The sequence below is a fragment of the Nicotiana sylvestris genome, chromosome 11 (assembly GCF_000393655.2).
Source record: "Nicotiana sylvestris chromosome 11, ASM39365v2, whole genome shotgun sequence".
Classification (NCBI taxonomy): domain Eukaryota; kingdom Viridiplantae; phylum Streptophyta; class Magnoliopsida; order Solanales; family Solanaceae; genus Nicotiana; species Nicotiana sylvestris.
The window spans coordinates 12405457-12428568 of record NC_091067.1 but is presented as its reverse complement, the minus strand read 5'-3'; the positions used below and the strand labels follow the sequence as shown (position 1 = coordinate 12428568).

The 23112-nt window shown below is 35.7% G+C and overlaps 1 long non-coding RNA gene across 1 annotated transcript; it reads right to left on the bottom strand.

Annotated features, from left to right (window-relative positions):
• Positions 1 to 7181: 7181 nt before the first annotated feature.
• On the bottom strand, positions 7182 to 22910 carry LOC138882002 (uncharacterized). The gene is made up of 3 exons (XR_011403456.1): positions 22822 to 22910; positions 22649 to 22723; positions 7182 to 7313 (listed from the first exon to the last, which is right to left on the bottom strand). It is a non-coding gene; the product is annotated as an uncharacterized lncRNA (long non-coding RNA).
• Positions 22911 to 23112: the final 202 nt, after the last annotated feature.

The window sequence follows — 23112 nt, the reverse complement described above, 5'->3', positions numbered from 1 at the left end:
TTTTGAACTCTAGTTTTCCCTGTGCATGTTCCGTGTTTTGTTCAAAACGAAGAGATTAAGGTCTAATGGACCTTAATCGAGGTGTTTCTCATCCGAGAAACACTTCGTTTAAAAGTCCATTCAACCTTAAAGAAGGTCTGTTCAAACACCAGTGGATTTTTCTGATTTGTTCCTTAAAAAGATTTGAGGTGAGTCTTGTTTTCTTTCCTTTATTTGTTTTTAGCCCGTGTGATTTGTTTTAAAAGACTGTTCATATTTGATTTAATTTTATCAACTTTTGTTTGTCCACTTTGTTTGAACCTCTGTGTTTGTCTGAATCCCTCCCCTCCTATTCTGATAAGACATGTGTATTGGTTGTATTCCAAATTTGTACTGACTAACTGATTCCTCAAAGTATAATCCTGCTTAATCAGTATAAGTCGAGTCATGTGTCCCATGTTTAAATGTTTGATTTTTGGCTACGATTGTGTATGTTAATGCTAATATAGTCGAGTCGACATGTGTCGTCAATTAATTTCAACTGTCCGAACAACAACAAATCGATTTACTTCTGCTAAGCATTTGTTGAGTCAATTAAGAACCAGTTTTTGCTTACTTATAGTTGTTTGAATTGATCAGTAATGTAAAAAGATTTGTTTGGTTTAAATTCTGAATTGGAAGGCATGTGCATTCGTGCGCAGCATGTGCATTGGTGCATCTCATGTGCTTTGTGCACAGCCTGTGGCCTGCATAAAGGTCCTTTGTTTAATTTTAAAATAGTTTGACAGCATATGCTGTCAACATATCCTACTGCCCATACTTGCTTTAGTTAAATAAAATGGAAAAGCTAAATCTGCCAGTGAATGATGGGTTTTTTTTATACCTAATTAACTAAAGTGGAACTGAAAAGTTTAAAGGCACATGGGAGGGTTATGGTAATAGTCTGAACAGGCTGTTTAAAAGGGATAGTGTTGAGGCCTATAAGAGGGAGAGGGGAGGAGTTTAAGAGGAGACTGGATTTTCTGAAGGTAAAAGATTGGAGAAGATATACATACACTGTGAGAATAGAAAAGAAAAAGGGAGAGTTGACAGAAATAGAAAGAGAGCAAGAAAGAGATAAAACAGATTAGGAAATCAGAAATTTGGTTTCGTTTGTCTGAACTTCATCTATTGTCAATACATTAGGCAGTGTTGCTCCTCCTAAAATTCAATCGAGATTATTGTTAGTGTTTTGTGGCATTTGGTATATTCCGGAATTGGATTGTCTGGAGCATTGTTGCCATCACACTGTGTGCTATTTCGTTTGGCTGTTTTTTCCTTCAACTCTAGTTCCACCTCGCATCAGAATCCTTTTCTTTTGTGCTTGTTCTGATTGCTGCTGCTATCTTGTTCGCTATTGCTGCTGCATTTTTGTTCTGCTGCTACTGTTAATTCTGCCCTTTTGCTGCTGCTGATTCCCACCTTCTTCTTCTTCTCCTTTGCACTTTCAGCATTTTCAGGTACACATTTCAAGTCCCATATTGATGTAATTGGAACAGTATTGAAAGCATGAAATTAAAAAGGTTGAAGAAGTTCAAGCATTTGCTGTAATATTCATAGTACATTAACAGGCCTTGTGGAAATTGATTTAGCTTATGTTTCAATAGTTCAAAAGAGTATACTGATAGCCGACTGAGTTTCACCCCTTTGTATTTGAGCTCGACAATTGTCTGTTAGTATAAGTATGCATATTTCGACTTTACACAATACTGTTTTCTGTTTCATTTAGTTTTTTTAAGACTAGTCCACATAAGTTTAGTTAAATTCAACTCAAGAAATGTTCGGAATTAAGTGTTGTATTTTGTTAGCTCATGCATGATTTCTTGTCAAAATAAGCATTTTACTTTGCCAGTATATCCTTTAACTTAGTCCAAATAAGTTTAGTAAGTTCAACTTAAGAAATGTTCGGATTAAGTATTGCATTTCATCAATCTCATATGTAATCTTTTTATTCGACCAAAACATTCTTGTAAGGCATGACGTTTTCTCACTTTATGAGTAATTAATCAGAAATTGATAGGAGTCGGGTTTAGGCCAAAGTATATATTAGCATACATTTTTCTTTCTTCTATCTCTGGAAATAAAATAATAGAAATGTAGTCACTGTAGGATACCCTTCTAAAAATAATGAGACGAGCCTCGCCAAAAATAAAAAAAAATATGCAAATTGCGGGGCCCTCAACAACTAATCATAATATTTAGAATTCGGGCTAGGCCATTTAGTGAATCTCATGGCCTTCTCAAAAATAATAACGCGCTAGACTTTCAGGCACGGTTTAAGTAAATTATGTTCTTAAATTCGGGTGCACATTGATGTGACCCAAATTCAAATCTCAACGGAGTCGAAATGTGTTAACAACTACGGGTGCATTGATTGTGATGTGGTTCGAGATGCATTTTCACGACGTTGCAATTCTATAAAAATAAATGATAATAATAAAAGCGGTTTAAACTTAATAAAAGCACGTAAGTCATAACATGTATTTAAATCAGATATTTAGCCATTATAACAATTTAAGCGACCGTGCTAGAACCACGGGATTCGAGGGTGCCTAACACCTTCCCTCGGGTCAACAAAATTCCTTACTTAGAATTTCTGGTTCGCAGACTTCATTTGGAAAAGTCGAAAATTTCCTCGATTTGGGATTCAAGATAAACCGGTGACTTGGGACACCAAAAGCCAAACCTTTCCCAAGTGGCGACTCTGAATTAAATAAATAATCTCATTTCGAATATTGTCACTTAAATTGGAAAAACTCCCCTCGCGCATTTAACCCTTCGGGGCGGGCGCGCAAAAAGGAGGTGTGACAAAGGTCACCGAACCGACCGTCATTTCCGAACTAACAATTGTTCTTTGTCTGAAAAGTTGAAACAGGTATAACCCAAGACAACCGCGCAAGAAGCAGGTGTCACCCAAAGAAGAAGGTACATGGGTACAAGAAATATTTTGGCAATAAGGAATTCACTCGAAAGGTAAGTTTCCACGAGACTCCCTTTTATCTTCTACTAAAACAAGAAAATTCAAAAAAAGAGGTCAGTTAGTATTCTCGAACTTTGTCCCCAGCCAGTCAACATTAGGGTTTTAAACCCTAAACTGAACTTTTCCATTCAGTCAGCATTAGGGTTTTAAACCCTAAACTGAACTTTTCCTTTCAGTCAGCATTAGGGTTTTAAACCCTAAACTGAACTTTTCCTTTAGTCTGCATTAGGGTTTTAAACCCTAAACTGAACTTTTCCCTTCAGTCAGAAATAGGGTTTTAAACCCTAAACTGAACTTTCCATTCAGTCAGCATTAGGGTTTTAAACCCTAAACTGAACTTTTCTTTTCAGTCAGCAATAGGGTTTTAAACCCTAAACTAAACTTTTCCTTTAATCAGCATTAGGGTTTTAAACCCTAAACTGAACTTTTCCATTCAGTCAGCATTAGGGTTTTAAACCCTAAACTGAACTTTTCCTTTCAGTCAGCATTAGGGTTTTAAACCCTAAACTGAACTTTTCCTTTAATCAGCATTAGGGTTTTAAACCCTAAACTGAACTTTTTTCTTTGGTCAGCATTAGGGTTTTAAACCCTAAACTGAACTTTTTCCTTTAGTCAGCATTAGGGTTTTAAACCCTAAACTGAACTTTTCCATTCAGTCAGCATTAGGGTTTTAAACCCTAAACTGAACTTTTCCTTTCAGTCAGCATTAGGGTTTTAAACCCTAAACTGAACTTTTCCAGCCAGTCAGCATTAGGGTTTTAAACCCTAAACTGAACTTTTTCCTTTAATTAGCATTAGGGTTTTAAACCCTAAACTGAACTTTTCCTTTAGTCAGCATTAGGGTTTTAAACCCTAAACTGAACTTTTCCTTTAGTCAGCATTAGGGTTTTAAACCCTAAACTGAACTTTTCCTTTCAGTCAGCATTAGGGTTTTAAACCCTAAACTGAACTTTTCCTTTCAGTCAGCATTAGGGTTTTAAACCCTAAACTGAACTTTTTCCTTTAATCAGCATTAGGGTTTTAAACCCTAAACTGAACTTTTTCCTTTAGTCAGCATTAGGGTTTTAAACCCTAAACTGAACTTTTCCTTTAATCAGCATTAGGGTTTTAAACCCTAAACTGAATTTTTCCATTCCAGTCAGCATTAGGGCCCCAACTCTAAACTGAACTTTTCCCCAGTTGATCAGCGTTAGAGTTTCAACTCTAAACTGAACTTCTCCCCAGCTAGTCGGTATTAGGGCTCCAACCCTGAACTGAGCATTCATATTCTCTTTCATCAATTTTATGAACTTCCTGGCGAATAATTCACGAAATTTTCCTAGTAAAACTGGGGAAGAAATTTCGTTCGTTTGTTTTTCCCGCAGGTCTAACCTCGAGCCACACGGAGCGAAACGACCCACGGGATGAGTCTCAACTTAGAATCGAAAAAGAAAAAAAAAAGATGTCCCGAGATACCGGAGAAAATGGAAGGCGGATCGCTCCAAGATTTGATTAAGGTCCCGAACTCTGCCAGTCGCGTCTCACTCGGTATCCCAGAGATTAAACAAGCACCTACAACTCGCAAGCATCAAGATTCGGATTGAAGTCTCCAAGCAAAATCAGCTTAGACCCAAGATCAAGTCGCAAAAGAATCATAGATAGGGATCTTGTAACTAGCAGTTGACATGCATATAAGTATTTAGTTCAGTTTCAATCTTTCTTTGGTTGTAATAAGGCGGTCAGTAAAGCAACAGTGACAACAACAACAGCAGTAACATCAAGCATTGCAATCCCATGGTAGTCCCAGCTGCCAAAACTCCCCGAACTACATTGATCTGATTCCTGTTTAGCCCAGGATATGTAGGAAATCTTTGAAGCAAAGATTTGGTCAGATCTTTCAAAAACATGCTTCATGCGGAGTAGTCCATAGGCAAAAATCGCTCATATCCGCTCACTTTATCTTTGCACGAAAACTCTTCGTGTTTCCGAACAAAGAGGGGCAGCTGTGAGCACGTGATTTTTGTTTTACGCGACAATCACTCCAAAAGAAACAAAAATAATAGCGATCGATCTTGTTGTACGATTTTTTGGATTTTTCACGTGGCATTTTATTAATTACCTATGATTTTTGTCCATTTTTTATTATTATTAAAACAAAATACAAAAAATGTATGTGTCATGTGCAGTTTGAACCGTAATCCGGTTATTAAATAGAAAAATCATAAATATGCATATTTGTCCGTGATTGTTGTTTTGTTTAATTTTATTTGCTTTAAATATTTTAATATATATGTGCAAATAATTGTATTAAGTGTTTAATTAATGAATTTTAATTTGATTTACTTAGGTTTTGTTTTAAAATAAAAAATATAATAAAAAGAGAGTGCAGAATTGGGTTGAAATCAGTTTGGGTCTATTTTTCGTTTTAATTCGAGGCCCAAAATCAAACCCAAAACCCCATGTGTACCCGGTCCACACCAGCTGACATCCAGAGCGTCCAAACGACGTCGTAGTGATCGAGTCTGATCTAGGTCGTTGATCTCAGAATGATCAACGGCCGAGATCACATTCCTCATACCCACTGGTGAACCCGACCCATTCCACCCGGACCGACCCAAACCACTTTTAGATGAAACGACACCGTTCCCTACCAACCAAGAGATCTTGACCCTTCATCTCACCCCATCCAACGGCCAAGAATCGACCCCTCACTAACTATATAAGTCTATAACCATACCCCACCCCCTATCTAAATACCCCTACCTTCCATCGTCCTCACCACAGTCCCCCAAAACCCTAGCCGCCCCTGTACACCTTCACCATGAAAGCCGGCGGCATGGACGCCGGTGACCCCCTCTTTGACTCCATAGGACCACCTCATTACCCTGAGCATAGATCATTTATCCTTTTCCCTCGAATCAGTTCCTAGTTGCTCGAATCTTCATTTAAAGATTCGAGCAGAACCTCAACTTACACCGATGCACCCCAGTTTCATACCAGATAGTCCCCGGACCCCCTCGTGACCAAACCATGCTTGGTTTGGTCCGAATCTAACCATGGAAGCCCAAGTCCCAAATCTACCATCTACGAACCCTAGAAGCCCCAAGCCTGGTCCGTGTCTGTTTAAGCCAAGAGATTAGGGTCTAATGGACCTTAATCGAAGTGTTTCTCATTTGAGAAACACTTAGATTAAAGTCCGTTCAACCTTGAGAAGGGTCTGTTCAAACACAAGCTGATTTTTCTGATTTTTCTTTCAAAGATTTTAAGGTAAGTTGTTTTCTCTTCTTTATTTCAGTTCGTGTGTTTGTTAAAGGTCTATTTGTATGGCCAAACGTCTTGTTTAATTTGTGTTTTGAATTTTACCAACTGTTTCCTGTCCACCTTTCCTGAACCTATGTGTTTGATTAAGTCCTTCTTCTATTCACTGATAATGTGTATATGTGTATGTGCTGTGCAATTAGTTGAACTTCAAATTTGACTGATTAACTGATTCCTCGAGTACAATTTTGCTTAGTCAGTACAATTCGAATCATGTGTTCGATACTGTTAAATGTCTGATCATGGTTTCGATGGTACATGTTATGATTAGTATAGTCGAGTCGACATATGTCGTCAATTAGTTTCAGTTGTCCGAACAAATAACCAATTGACCTGCTTCTGTTAAGCATTGCCTGAATCAATTAGGAACTGAGTTTAGTTACTTATAGTTGTTAATTTGATTTCAGAAATCTAAGGTTTGGTCTGTAATTGCAATCTGAATTGATGGCATGTGCGCTTGTGCACAACATGTGCATAAAGGCCCTTTTTGATTAAAATAGTTTGACAGCATATGCTGTCAGATTACATTTTGCTTCCCATATTCTGCTTTAGTTTCAAAAATAATAAACCTTACTCAAAAGGTAAGTCTGCCAAGTAATATCATGGGGGTGTGTTTTTATTTAAATAGTAAGTGGAGACTGAAAAGAAGACAGCACATGGGAGGGGTTTTCTGATTGATAAACAGGCTGTTAAAGGGTTGAGTTTTAGGCTTATAAGAGGGGGGGATACACAGAGACACGAAAAAAAACTCAGATTAAACATTGAGGGCTGAGTTCTGAAAAACAGAAAAAAACTGGAAAAAAGAATTCTTTTTGATAGCTCAAATAGATTTCAAGTTAGCTCAAAAAGTAGTCTTTCTGCCATTTTTCCATCGGCTCTAACTGTATCTTGCACTGGGAGTTGTTCTTTTGTTACCTGCTGTTACTGCTGTTGTTTCTGTTGCCATTGTCACTCTACTGACTTCCCTTCTTCTTCGATTGTAAGCATTCCCAGGTACACACTCCTGAAACCTTGTTGGCTGAAAGTTTGAAGTTTGAAGCAGAAATAAAGAAATGAACATCTGTTTACTTTACAATCCTTGTGTTCAAAAATAGTTTGAATGGTAGCTTGGTCTGTATTTGTTTAAGTTAGTTCCAACCACGATTGCTCTGTATGAATTATGCACATCTTGATTGACATATCAGACAATATTTTTTATTAGATCAGACGTATTTTCAATGTGTAAAACCATTAGGTTTCGATTTAGCTACGACAGCATAATATAGAACCGTGGCAAGCATCTGTATGTATTTTGTCTAGACTTTGAACTGTCAAATCTGTTATATTTGGTTCCATTTAATTTCAAGATAAATGTACCCCAAGCTAATTCTCATGTGGTGTTACGTTAACAGGATGGCCATGTATACCAACCCTCTTATTAGATTACTTGTTCCTATATAGGTTCGATATGGGTTTCGGTATCGATTCACTGTTTCGAAATAATGCGACTACTTTTTGAGTTTAATTAATAGTAGCTTTCCTAATAAACAACTGATTTCATTTATCAAGCCCAAATGAGCTAGTTTTAAAATTCAAACTTGAGGGTCGCTTAATGTAAATTTAGTATGTGTTATTAGTTTGCTTGCAATATCCCTTATCAAATTAACAAAGCTTATTCATTCTTTGAAGACAAGGCATGAAATAATTCTCGCCTCATAAACAACCAATTAGGTAATCAAGCAAAAGTTCGGATTTGTCAAACATAGTAGAGATTTAACATGTTAGTTGTTTAAACAAGTAAGTTTGGTATCTTTCTCTTTTATTTTTTAGAGACAAATGTAATAGAAATGTAGTCGCTTTAGAATATCCTTTAAAAGGTAATGGGACGAGCCTCGTCAAATAAAGACACACACCGCGGGGCCCTCAACAACCACTCTTAATAAATACATAAGTTTTGGGATGGACTGTCTAGAAAAGTTCACTCCTTCCCCAAAGATAATAACGCGTTAGGCCCTTTAGGCGCGGCTTAATTAAATTACATCCTTAAACTTGGGTGCACATTGATGTGGCCCAAATCCAAATCTCAACGGAGTCAAAATGTGTCGACAACCACGGGTGCATTGATTGTGACGTGGTTCGAGATGCATTTTCACGACGTTGCAATTCTATAAAAACAAATGATAATAATAAAAGCGGCTTAAACTTAATAGAAGCACACAAGTCACAATATATATTTAAATCAGATATTTAGCCATTATAACAATTTAAGCGACCGTACTAGAACCACGAGATTCGAGGATGCCTAACCCCTTCCCTCGGGTCGACAGAATTCCTTACTTAGAATTTCTGGTTCGCAGACTTCATTTGGAAAAGTCGAAAATTTCCTCGATTTGGGATTCAAGATAAACCGGTGACTTGGGACACCAAAAGCCAAACCTTTCCCAAGTGGCGACTCTAAATTAAATAAATAATCCCATTTCGAATATTGTCACTTAAATTGGAAAAACTCCCTCGCGCATTTTTACCCTTCGGGGCGGGGCGCGCAAAAAGGAGGTGTGACAATACTTTGATTAATGTGACTCCGTTTCGTATTGTATATGCACTACATGATAATTTCTATTGAGGAATATGACTTGCGGAAGTATTATTGTTAATTGAACATTGTAGAGCATTAGCTCTAGTTAAAAATAGAATTGTTGAACATTATAGAGCATTGGCTCAAGTTGAGAACTGAATTGTTGAATATTGTAGATCATTGGCTCTAGTTAAGAATAAAATTGTTGAACATTATAGAGCATTGGCTCTATAGTCGCGAATTCGCGAGGCAAAGGCTTGTTGAAATTTTGAATTGGTTGCAAAGAGAGGTAAGTGTTTGGTCTAACCTTAACTTGAGGGATTAGGAGTTGTGTCCTATTTGTTATGTGTTATTTGTCGAGTACGACGTATAGGCATGGTGATAAGTATCTATACGTTGGTGTCAAGCATACCCGTGAGTCTTATACTTTGATTAATGTGACTCCGTTTTGTATTGTATATGCACTACATGATAATTTCTATTGAGGAATATGACTTGCGAAAGTATTATTGTTAATTGAACATTGTAGAGCATTAGCTCTGGTTAAAAATAGAATTGTTGAACATTATAGAGCATTGGCTCAAGTTGAGAACTGAATTGTTGAATATTGTAGAGCATTGGCTCTAGTTAAGAATAAAATTGTTGAACATTATAGAGCATTGGCTCTATAGTCGCGAATTCGCGAGGCAAAGGCTTGTTGAAATTTTGAATTGGTTGCAAAGAGAGGTAAGTGTTTGGTCTAACCTTAACTTGAGGGATTAGGAGTTGTGTCCTATTTGTTATGTGTTATTTGTCGAGTACGACGTATAGGCATGGTGATAAGTATCTATACGTTAGTGTCAAGCATACCCGTGAGTCTTATACTTTGATTAATGTGACTCCGTTTTGTATTGTATATGCACTACATGATAATTTCTATTGAGGAATATGACTTGCGGAAGTATTATTGTTAATTGAACATTGTAGAGCATTAGCTCTGGTTAAAAATAGAATTGTTGAACATTATAGAGCATTGGCTCAAGTTGAGAACTGAATTGTTGAATATTGTAGAGCATTGGCTCTAGTTAAGAATAAAATTGTTGAACATTATAGAGCATTGGCTCTATAGTCGCGAATTCGCGAGGCAAAGGCTTGTTGAAATTTTGAATTGGTTGCAAAGAGAGGTAAGTGTTTGGTCTAACCTTAACTTGAGGGATTAGGAGTTGTGTCCTATTTGTTATGTGTTATTTGTCGAGTACGACGTATAGGCATGGTGATAAGTATCTATACGTTGGTGTCAAGCATACCCGTGAGTCTTATACTTTGATTAATGTGACTCCGTTTTGTATTGTATATGCACTACATGATAATTTCTATTGAGGAATATAACTTGCGGAAGTATTATTGTTAATTGAACATTGTAGAGCATTAGCTCTGGTTAAAAATAGAATTGTTGAACATTATAGAGCATTGGCTCAAGTTGAGAACTGAATTGTTGAATATTGTAGAGCATTGGCTCTAGTTAAGAATAAAATTGTTGAACATTATAGAGCATTGGCTCAAGCTGAAAATTGAATTGTTGAACATTATAGAGCATTGGCTCAAGTTGAGAATTGAATTGTTGAACATTGTAGAGTATTGACTCTAGTTAAGAATAAAATTGTTGAACATTATAGAGCATTGGCTCAAGTTGACAATTGAATTGTTGAACATTGTAGAGCATTGGCTCAAGTTGTGAATAAAGGAGAGAGAGAATCATGACATTGTCTCCCTTGCCGAGATGTTATTGTTTTGATGTTGTTTCCCTTGCCGAGATTTGATTGTTATACTATTGTTCCCTTGCCGGGATTTTATTGTGATTTCATTTATTTCCTTGCCCTTATTTCTTGTGATTGTTGTTTAGGTGAGGAAGAGTGTTAAAACACGAAGGGTGATGCCGTGTATGATTTGTGAGGAAAGAGTGTAAAGCACGAAGGGTGATGTCGTGACGCACGATGTACTATTCTGTGCCTATTATATATAGAGTAAAAGCACGAAGGGTGATGCCGTGCAGTTTATATTGATTCTTATGGTGATGAAGAGAGTAAAAGCACGAAGGGTGATATCGTGCACTTGTCCTAGATTTTTCGTGATTCTAATTGAGTTATGTTGTCCTTTACGTTTATTTACTGATTTCTGTTGTTACTTGATTTTATTTCGATGTTATAGATTCCCTTACCCTATTTGCCTTGTGTTTGTTGCTTGGGTGAGGAAGAGTGTAAAGCATGAAAGGTGATGCCGTGTATTGTTTTGGTGAGAGAGTGTTAAAGCACGAAGGGTGATGCCGTGCACTTTCCGTTTGATGTGTTTACTTGTTATTAACAATTCAAGTGTATTAACTATTTAGATCTCTTTATTGTTATGATCCTTTGTGTTAGAATCCATAGTATTTACAATACCTCGCCTTATTTTTTTTATATGTTCAATACTTCAAATTTCAATAATTGTTACATTTTTAACTCAATTGATTTTTCAACTAAATTTTTCCTTAAACCGTTTGAGGTTGTACTTTACTTAAAAGGGAATTCCTTCTATGTCTTGATTTATTGATTTCATGTATTAAAGGTAATGATTCATTCGATATTGTACTTTAATTGAAAGGGTATTTTCTTTATCAAATGATTTCTAAAAATAACTTCATCTTTTCTTGTTGATTTCCTATTTGGGTTGGGGGCTGTACTCTACTTTATGTTAAGTGAATGAGGCTCCTTGAACATTCTTAATTGTATTGGGTTATGGAACCTATGAATTGAGTAATATGAGAATATTGTTGTGCAATATGAGACAAAAATATGTGGGCACGAGGTGCCGTGAAAATATGAAAGTGGGATGAGACCTATATTATCAATGATTATGAAATGAGGCATCACAAGGTGACCTTTACTCGAAAGAATTATATTCGAAAGATGCTTATGAAAGATACTTATTTGAAGGAAATATATTCGAAATATATTTATTGAAAAGCATATTATCTTAGAGATTATTACTTGAAGGATTTATAGGCGAAAGATTTATATTTGAAGGACTTGATTAATTGATTGCACTTGTATTTTTTTTGTTGAGAAGCATTTATGGTGTTCTTGTTGCCTGCTATTTATATCACTGGTTGATCATTTTTGCCATCATTGTTATCTTCTTCCTATTATTTTTGTACGCTATATTGCACAAGTTTATTTGGTAGTCTGGTCTTAGCCTTGTCACTATTTTGCCGAGGTTAGGCTAGTCACTTACCAGCACATGGGGTCGGTTGTGCTGATACTACACTTCTGTACATTTTTGTGTATAGATCCAGGTATTTGATCAATAGTAACTGTTCATTGCGGTGGAGACTCAAGGTAAACCCGTTGCAGCATTCGCAGTCCTTGGAGTCACCTTAAATTGTACTTATTTCCACTTGTCCTCTTTGTTTCGGAACAATGATGTACTTATTTTGTATAACTACTCTTAGAAAGGCTTGTGACTTGTACCACCGATTTTGGAAATTGTAAATTGTTAAGAGTTATTGAATTTAAAGTTGGCAAACGTCAATGTTATTTTAGTTAATGTTAGGCTTACCTAGTTTAGAGACTAGGTGCCATCACGACTCCTTTGGAGGGATTTTTGGGTCGTGACAAGTTGGTATCAGAGCTCTAGGTTCATAGGTGCTACAAGTCATAAGCGAGTTTAGTAGAGTCTTGCGGATCGGTACGGAGATGTCTGTACTTATCTTCGAGAGGCTACAGAACTAGTAGGAAAAATTTCTACTTCATTCATTCCTTATCATGCGACATTTATTCAGCTTGAAGCATATATCTTATGTTCTTTTGCATCCACTCATGTAGGGAATTGCACAATACGTCAATGGGTTGTGATACCGTAAAATGGGTTATAAGAGAGCCAGGGTTGCTCACTCATTGTTACCACGTGTCGTTCAGCATCGATGATATGGAAGTGCAGAGAGATCTTTCAGTTGTGCGCATGGGGGTGCATCCGATTTTGACGCCTGATTGATAAGTAAAATCTTAAGAAGGTTTAGTTGGTTGCCTAGTCATCACAGGTGGATGTAAATCTAAAAAAAATAGTTAGTCGTATTAGAGACTATGTGTTTCGTATGGGATTTTTATTTAGAGAATAGTATTTACTAGCAAGCCGAGACACTGGAGGAAGTAAGTTTAACTGTCATGAGGGTGACAAGTGCCAAGTAAATGGCTTGAGATGTCTTATGACTGATATCGGACGAGCGGTGAAGGTTAGTATTGTGGATCGACGGGAATGTGTCTTATGATTTCGCACCAAGTGAGGGAAGTCAAATATCAACGATCAGATTGCGGGGTCATGTGTTATACCAATTTTGGCCTGAGATGTATTTGTGTGGTATTGAAAGGTTTTCCAAAACTTGTATATGATTAAGAGCTAAGATTTGAATGGGATGATGATGAGACTTGAGATATTCCTGAATCCTTAATAATTCTACATTTCATTATCAGCGGGGTCATGGAAACATATTCAGTATACTAGTAGTGCTTAAGTTAATCACAACACTCACGTGGGGCAGCCATCTTTCAATATTCCAGTGGCATGGGATTTCCTGCTATGGTTATTTAAGTTATCCGGTACGGACTCAGTATGAGCAGTCGAACTACGGATGAGTTGTTATGAATATGGTGATACTTGGAACATCTTGAGAAATTGTCCTAGACTTGGGAGAAATCTGTTCCATCAGAGCACCCGTGCCACGTACTCCATTACATTTACTACTCTACTTATAGTACCAATTAGGGGTCGAGGAAAAGAGGGTAGATGGCACCTAAGAGGTAGAGGCCCGACCTATTGATATAATTGCTATGGTATGGCTGATATCGCTACACGAGATAATGTCACTACAAGTATGATCTCGAGTTATTATAAAGTAACAATTTCATTAACTTGATTCGGTTCTGAGTATCGAGGCAAGTCCTCCTAATATACGTCAATCATGAGTGAGGTTCGTAATCTTGAATCTATTTATGTGAATACTCTTGTTGGGAGATTATATGAAGATAACTATGTCTATCATTATGTGTTGGTCACTAAAAATAGCTGTGAGGCTAAAAGTGACTTTGTTAACCATTTCAGTGAGTTTGATGTAATTTCCAAATAATTGATTTCAACTGTGAATTATATGCCCTACCGGTATGAGGGTTAATTATATGTTGTGATTTTGTTTGACGGAAGTTATTTAGAAGAAGAAAGAAAGGAAATGGAAAAAAATTTTAGTTGGCACAATGTGCGTATTACTTGTGGTACGGAGTTGAGGATGAGATCCTCGTTTTTTTTATATGACGTAAAATATTTAAAACGGGCTACAAGCTGCGGTGGATGCTATATAAGGACGAGGTCCTTGTGGTAAAAAGTTATGTGTTTAAATTCTCCCTTTGTGAAATTAAAAATTTGTACTATAGTACTTATAGGGAGTCATGCCTATGAGGCTTATTTGAAAATTCTCATATGAATATCTCTGGGCATAATTTGCCAAATTTGTATTTTAACTATGGAATTTAGCCCACAAGATAAGTGCCCAGGCGGCGATAAATGTGACTTGTTAATTCAGGTAATTACTTACGAGGTCTTCATTCCTCGTTGTTAGAAAATAGAGGTTTGAAACGAGATTTTTGTTAGTATGAGATTAATTGGCGATTTGTAATCGATTATGAACAACTATGAAGACCAGAGATGCGGTTATGGTCATACATATGATAATGTCACGGTTGTAATGCGGAGATTTGTGTTATTGATATATACATTGTGGAAATTTGTTGAGTTATGGATGCGTTGTTAGGAGTTATTTTGGTGTTACTCTGACAGGTGGATAGGCCTAATTACAGGGAAGACTCTGCCGAAATTTCTGAAAAATTTGGGAGTTATAAAAATTTGGGATATTGAGATGTGCAAAGAAAGAGATAAATTACATTATGTATTTGATGACTGACTCTACTTCTTATTTGAGGATGAATGACCTAAGTGGGGGAGGATGTAACAACCGTTAAGCGCTATTAAAAAAGTTGATGCGTGCGTAGGCATGAGTTGCTATAGCCAGGTGAGACTAATGTCGTGTGGTGATATGAAAATCAGACCTTTTTGAAAATGTTCGGAGTGTAAGAAAATTGGTCTTAAAGTTTACAAAGGTGGGTAAGGGAAATAGCCTTAATTGAAATGATATTATTAGACTTATTTCGAATGCGGTAATATGGGATCAACCACGAGTATATGCATAAAAGTAGAAATATCAATTTGGTAACCTCAAAATAATTCTTAGTACGTTCGAGGACGAACGTTTGTTTAAGAGGTGGAGAATGTAATGACCCGACTTGTCGTTTTAAGAATTAGTGTCCCGTTCAGAGGCTTAAGACCTCAAGAAGCTTCATAACGTGTATTATGACTTGTGTGTGCGATCGATTTTGGTTTTTGAATTATTCAAGACTTAACTGAAAGAACAATATATTCTTATTTTGGAAGCTTGAATGAAAAGAGTTGACCGGAGTTTAACTTTTGTGCAAACGACCCCGGAATAGAATTTTGATGGTTCCAATAGCTTCATATGATTATTTCGGACTTAGACACATGATCGGAATTGGAGTTAGTAGTCTGTAGAGCAATTCAGCACATTTTGGCGAAATTAAAAAGTTGACGTGTTCTAATTATTTTGTATACAAACGAGGACTGATAAAATGATGGATATTAATTGGATATGATAATAAGTGTACGATGCATATAATAAGTGATATGGGGTTTAACGAATGTCCTAAGTCTAAGTCAAGTTGGAAAATTTCCTAATAGACTAAAGTTGCAAATGAGTACGCGCAAGACCTCACTTTGGACGATCATATATACACATATATAAAGAACTATGTGATGGACAACCTATCAAATGAAAGTATTTTGAGTCTAGTTTCCAACGCTTCAAACCGTTCGTCATTCGGACACTCCTACCAGAAGTTATGACCAAATTACCAAAGCAGCGCAGAAACTTGCACTACCACGGCGTCCCATGCGGCGCCCTGTGCGGCGCGCCTGTAGGGAAATTCAGAGAGCATTACAAAACGTTTTCTGAGCACATTTTGCATAGCCGCCCAGTCCTGGGGCGCCGCGGCAGTACAAAAATGGGTTTTTAAGACCCGAACCCCATTTCATTTAACTCGTTTGGGGTTTGTTATTTTGGGATTTTCTAGTGCTTTTAGAGAGAGAGGAAAGAGCAATTCCAGAGAGAGGAAGAAGCTCAAGTTCCTCGTTCATCAAAAATCTTGTCCAAGCCTTGAAATCGCATCAAAGGGGTTGCTTAGGCTTCAAGAGCTAAGAATTTCTTTTTCCCAATTCTTTAATTTCGAAGTCTAACTAGAAATGAGTAATTAGTAAGATGATTCATGGATGTTTGAGAATTAGTTATACATGCTTGTAACAATAAGGTTATAGGAAGATGGTTGAGTTCAAATAGTAAAGATTGAGTTAAAAATGGTAGAACTCTTCAAAAATTTAATTGAGGATTTGCAAGTCAATCCGATGTCGGAATTCGATAATTTTTGTATGGTTGAACTCGTATCGGAATGAGTATTCGGATTTCGTAAGTTTTCCCGGGATTCGTGATGTGGGTCCCACTATTGAATTTTGAAATATATTTCGGATTTTATCCGGAAACAATTAGTAAATTCATATAAAATTAATTCGTATGATTTATATTGAGTATATTTAATTATTATGACTAGATTTGAAGCTTCGGATGAATTCGCGAGGTAAAGGCTTGTTGGAATTTTGAATTGGTTGCAAAGCGAGGTAAGTGTTTGGTCTAACATTAGCTTGAGGGATTAGGAATTGTGTCCTATTTGTTATGTGTTATTTGTTGAGCACGACGTATAAGCATGGTGACGAGTATCTATACGCTGGTTTCAAGCATGCCCGTGAGTCTTATACTTTGATTAATGTGACTCCGTTTCGTATTGTATATGCTCTATATGATAATTTCTATTGAGGAATATGACTTGCAGAAGTATTATTGTTAATTGAACATTGTAGAGCATTAGCTCTAGTTAAAAATAGAATTGTTGAACATTATAGAGCATTGACACAAGTTGAGAATTGAATTGTTGAATATTGTAGAGCATTAGCTCTAGTTAAGAATAAAATTGTTGAACATTATAGAGCATTTTGGCTCAAGCTGACAATTGAATTGTCAAACATTATAGAGCATTGGCTCAAGTTGAAAATTGAATTGTTGAGCATTGTAGAGCATTGACTCTAGTTAAGAATAAAATTATTGAACATTATAGAGCATTGACTCAATTTGACAATTGAATTGTTGAACATTGTAGAGCATTGACTCAAGTTGTGAATAAAGGAGAGAGAGAATCATGATATTGTCTCCCTTGCCGGGATGTTATTGTTTTGATGTTGTTTCCCTTGCCGAGATTTGATTGTTGTACTATTGTTCCCTGTCACACCTCCTTTTTCCTATACCCCCGAGAAGGGAGTATATAAGGGAGTTTTTTCCAACTTAAAGTGACAATCGAAACGGGATTATTTATTTATTAAATTCAGAGTCGCAACTTGGGATAATTTTATGGTATCCCAAGTCACCGGTTCAAATCCCGAATCGAGGAAAAGATTGACTCTGTATTACAGTCTGCGAACACAAAAATCCGGGTAAGGAATTCTGTTAACCCAGGAGAAGATATTAGGCATTCCCGGGTTCCGTGGTTCTAGCACGGTCGCTCAACTGTTATAATTAGCCTATTATCTGATTTTTGTACATGTTTTAGCCTATGATACAATTTTAACTAATTAACTGCTTTTGATCATTTTTAAGGAAGATTGCAACGTCATTTAAAATACATCTTGAACCACGTCACATAAATGTATCCGCGGTCCTCGACACATTTTATCCAACGTTGTTGAGATTTGGATTTGGGTCACATAAATGCGCACCCGAGTTTAGAAAGGTAAATTATTAACTAGCTCGCCTAAGCAAGCTACGCATTTGAATTATTTTTCTAATCTTTGAGATTGTTATGAGGCCAAATTTATGAACAAGATATTATCGGGGCCAAAGGCTAGCTAACATGATCTATTACTTGGCCTAGATTCTTTATAATTCAAGACACACCTTATGGCCCATTCTTATTCCTTGTCCAGAAAGAAACAACTCCGATTTTTCATCTACCCAATTGAAAGCATTTATTCAAAAACCAAGACTAGACGAGATACATCACAATTGAAATAAAAACTAATTAAAATAATTTCAACAAAAACTAAGACATGCTACTCAAACAATGTAGAATCACAAATCTACCAACACGCACTCCAAACTATCATAACAAAATAAAACGAAAATAAAAATTGAGAAATGGATCTTTTATTGATGAACAAAGCCGAAAACTGCAAATCAATCGGGCTAAATAGAGCAACAACCATTGGGCTGAAACGCTACCGGAATCTCGACTAAGAATCTCGCCGAACCGAACTCGGACTCAACTCAACAACATCTCAATCAATCCCCATATTTGGGAATCACAGTTCAAATCGGAAAGAAGAAATTAAAATTCCCTCGCCAATTTTCTTTTCAAAATCTCCCATCAATACCCTTCCTCGCTATGTCGGCGTGCAAAACAAATTTGAAAATGGGACTTTGAATAAGTTCTTCTTTGCAAACAATATTTTATTTGCAAAATTTTCTTGGAGAAACAGCACCAACCAAATTGGTCAATATAATACTCCTCCTAGAAATTCAAATTCATTAAACCGTTATATTTGTTTTGGGTATAAAATGAGATTTGGAAAAGAGATGCTGTTAGGCAGAAATTGATTCTAGTCAATGATTACTCAAGAAAAGATTTGCTTTTAAAAAAAAAACTATAGTAAGAGGGTTCTTTCATGGTGGCATTTTGCGGGGGAAATAGTGGCTCAAAAATTTAGGGGTTGAAGCTGCCAATTTTTAGCTTTCTTTAGGAATTGTTCAGCCCTCTCCTTTGCTTCTTGCTGCGCCGTTTTTCTTTTGCTTTTAGAGTGGTAGGCTAGATTAGGAATTGAAAACCTAGAGTAGAGTTTCTATAATTGGGTATTTTATATGGAAGTGGGAAAGGATGATGGCCATTGGATTAGAAGGAAATAGAAGGCTAGGATTAAATCTTGCACTTAAATGGGCTAATGGGTTGGGAAGAATGGGCCAAGGGTAATTGGATTGAACCGTGTCATTTTTTTTGTGTTTCAATTTTGGGCTAATAAGACTCCAAAAATTATTAATTAAAACCATAGCTAAATTCCCTTAATATAAGATAACTATACTACATGATGCAAAAATAAATTCTAATTAATTAAACTAAACTATATTAAAACATGAAACTATTACATATTTTTTTATATTTTTGAAGATTATATAAAGATAAAATTAAGGTACTATTTTTGGTATTTTATTATTTTTACTTTATGAAAGGTACATAAAATTATTTTTTTTTAATTTTTATTTTCTTGTAGTAAAATAAAGTAAAAGAGTAAAAATGAGTTGAAATAGCTATATTGGGCCTAAATTAAATATTTACGTGCTAAAATATGAAAAATCTTGGGGAGGGTCAAAAATCACATGTCTACATTCCCTTGCCGGGATTTTATTGTGATTTCATTTATTTTCTTGCCCTCATTTCTTGTGATTGTTGTTTGGGTGAGGAAGAGTGTTAAAACACGAAGGGTGATGCCGTGTATGATTTGTGAGAAAAGAGTGTAAAGCACGAAGGGTGATGCCGTGCCGCACGATGTACCATTCCGTGCCTATTATATTGAGAGTAAAAGCACGAAGGGTGATGCCGTGCAGTTTATATTGATTCTTATGGTGATGAAGAGAGTAAAAGCACGAAGGGTGATGGCGTGCACTTGTCCTTGATTTTTCCTCATTCTAATTGAGTTATGTTGTCTTTTATGTTTATTTACTGATTTCTGTTGTTACTTGATTTTATTTCGATGTTATAGATTCCCTTACCCTATTTGCCTTGTGTTTGTTGCTTGGGTGAGGAAGAGTGTAAAGCATGAAGGGTGATGCCGTGTATTGTTTTGGTGAGAGAGTGGTAAAATACGAAGGGTGATGCCGTATATTGTTTTGGTGAGAGAGTGTTACAGCACGAAGGGTGATGCCGTGCACTTTCTGTTTGATGTGTTTACTTGTTATTAATAATTCAAGTGTATTAACTATTTAGATCTCTTTACTATTGTGATCCTTTGTGTTGGAATCCATAGTGTTTACAATACCTCGCCTTCTTTTTTTTATATGTTCAATACTTCAAATTTCAATAATTGTTACATTTTTAACTCAATTGATTTCTCAACTAAATTTTTCCTTAAACCGCTAGAGGTTGTACTTTACTTAAAAGGGAATTCCTTCTATGTCTTGATTTATTGATTTCTCGTATTAAAGGTAATGATTCATTCGATATTGTACTTTAATTGAAAAGGGTATTTTCTTTATCAAATGATTTCTAAAAATAACTTCATCTTTTCTTGTTGATTTCCTATTTGGGTTGGGGGCTGTACTCTACTTTATGTTAAGTGAATGAGGCTCCTTGAACATTCTTAATTGTATTGGGTTATGGAACCTATGAACTGAGTAATATGAGAATATTGTTGTGCAATATGAGGCAGAAATATGTGGGCACGAGGTGCCGTGAAAATATGAAAGTGGGCTGAGACCTATATTACCTATGATTATGAAATGAGGCATCACAAGGTGACCTTTACTCGAAAGAATTATATTCGAAAGATGCTTATTTGAAAGATACTTATTTGAAGGAAATATATTCGAAATATATTTATTGAAAAGCATATTATCTTAGAGATTATTACTTGAAGGATTTATAGGCGAAAGAATTATATTTGAAGGACTTGATTAATTGATTGCACTTGTATTTTTTTTTTGTTGAGAAGCATTTATGGTGTTCTTGTTGCCTGCTATTTATATCACTGGTTGATCATTTTTGCCATCACTGTTATCTGCTTCCTATTATTTTTGTACGCTATATTGCACAAGTTTATTTGGTAGTCTGGTCCTAGCCTTGTCACTATTTTGCCGAGGTTAGGCTAGACACTTACCAGCACATGGGGTCGGTTGTGATGATACTACACTTCTGTACATTTTTGTGTACAGATCCAGGTATTTAATCGATAGTAACTGTTCGTTGCGGTGGAGACTCAAGGTAAACCTGTTGTAGCATTCAAAGTCCTCGGAGTCACCTTAAATTGTAGTTATTTCCACTTGTCCCCTTTGTTTCGGAACAGTGATGTACTTTGTATAACTACTCTTAGAAAGACTTGTGACTTGTACCACCGGTTTTGGGAATTGTAAATTGTTAAGAGTTATTGAATTTAAAGTTGGTAAACGTCAATGTTATTTCAGTTAATGTTAGGCTTACCTAGTTTAGAGACTAGGTGCCATCACGACTCCTTCGGAGGGATTTTTGGGTCGTGGCAGATTTAGACATTACAATCGTAAAATTCTATATGTAAAAGTAAGAAATTATTTACAAGTAATTACCAATCTTAGTTTATGGGCCGCAAAACTAATCGAACCTCATGTGTGCCATGAGCCACTTTTACTGGAGGCACAGTTTGCCTTTGCTTTTTCACTCTTCTTCTTCCATTCTTTGGTATTCCATTTCCCAAGAAGTTTATCCCAAGTATCTTCTCTTAACCACCCAGGCATTTTACTAGCATTCCGAACAACGAATAGAGTTTCTTTAATCCGCTTAGAAACCGTCTTCTCCATATATAATAATTTTCTACAAAATCCTTTCTTGTAGAGATGAACTTTAACTCCATCTGTTTTCAATAACTTAACACACTTATATTTTTATACAAGGGCACCTAATCCTTCCTCCAATAAAAAATCATCAAGTATTTGAGCCTTAGCAATAAATTCAGCAACCCCTTCAATAAATTCATCCCTCAATCCCGCATAATTAGGATGATTCCTATTATACATCTATCTACGATGCACAAATTCCATCTACACAAATAAAAATCTATAAATGAGATATTTAAAACAATCTGATTTACTTAAACTGGTTACAAAGTTATACTCTTTCAAAGGTTCGTTTTAGATATATACATATCATTGTGTCAAAGCAATTTAATTGATATATTTTATTTTTTAAATTAATATTTTTAACATTCTAAATCTCACATTAATCCATATTCTAAATAATATAAGTCTTTAACTATAATAATTAAATTTGAATAACTTCTTAAATGTTCATATAATCCAAATTAACTAACGATTTCTCAAATCTACAAATTAATCTTAATGTTGAAAGTGAAAAAAATAAATTTAATATCATTCTAATAATAAAACTAACAAGCAACAATGAACATAGTACAACAAACTTTACACCAAAGCTTTAAACTATAACTAGTTAATATAATTACCGTTGGAAGTAAATGTGAAAGTTCATTTTCCCTATTTCCTATTGTTGTTTTCTCAACTACTTTATGCCAACATGTCATCTTTTTTAATTCAAAAATAACTAAGTTAATCAAACATAATTCAATATATTCTTAACAAATTCAAAATTAAATTTAGGATTTCTTAACATATTCTTGTTTAACCGAAAATTTCAACTATATCTAATTCAACATATTCTTCTCTCTTTTTGCTTTATATTATATATCATTAAAAAACTAAAATTCCTAAAATTTCAACCATACTTTCTTTAACTAGCTAGGATGTTCATATATAAAAAATTACTACAAATTTAATAATGAAAACAAGATATATATGTCAACGAATTACTTACCTCGACGGAAAAAATGACGGAGAAGTCGACTGAGCCGCCGCAGCCGCAGCCGCATGAATAACCCCGGCTGCAAAACTGATAAAAAAATTAATAAATTAAGGGAAAAAGGAAGGAGGAAGGAGAGGAAGAAGGGAGGAGGAAATGTGAGAGAGAGAGAGAGAGAGCGAAAATACATTTAAAGGGCAAGTTTTTGTGGACTGGGGAGAAGGATGAGAGGGAGGAGGAGGATGAGAGAAGAAAGAGGAAGAAAAGTGAAGTTTTGTTTCTAAGGACGGGGTCAGGTAGTTTTTTTTTTTTTAAATTTTGATCGATTCGGTCAGAATTGTCGTTTAATTTTAATTTTAATTTTTTAAAAACTACCGACCAAGTCGATTGGAAATGAAGTCAAACAAGTCAAATTAAATATTTCACCAAAAGTTCCGATCGATTTGGTCGGAAATATGGTCAAAATGTTTTAAAAAGAC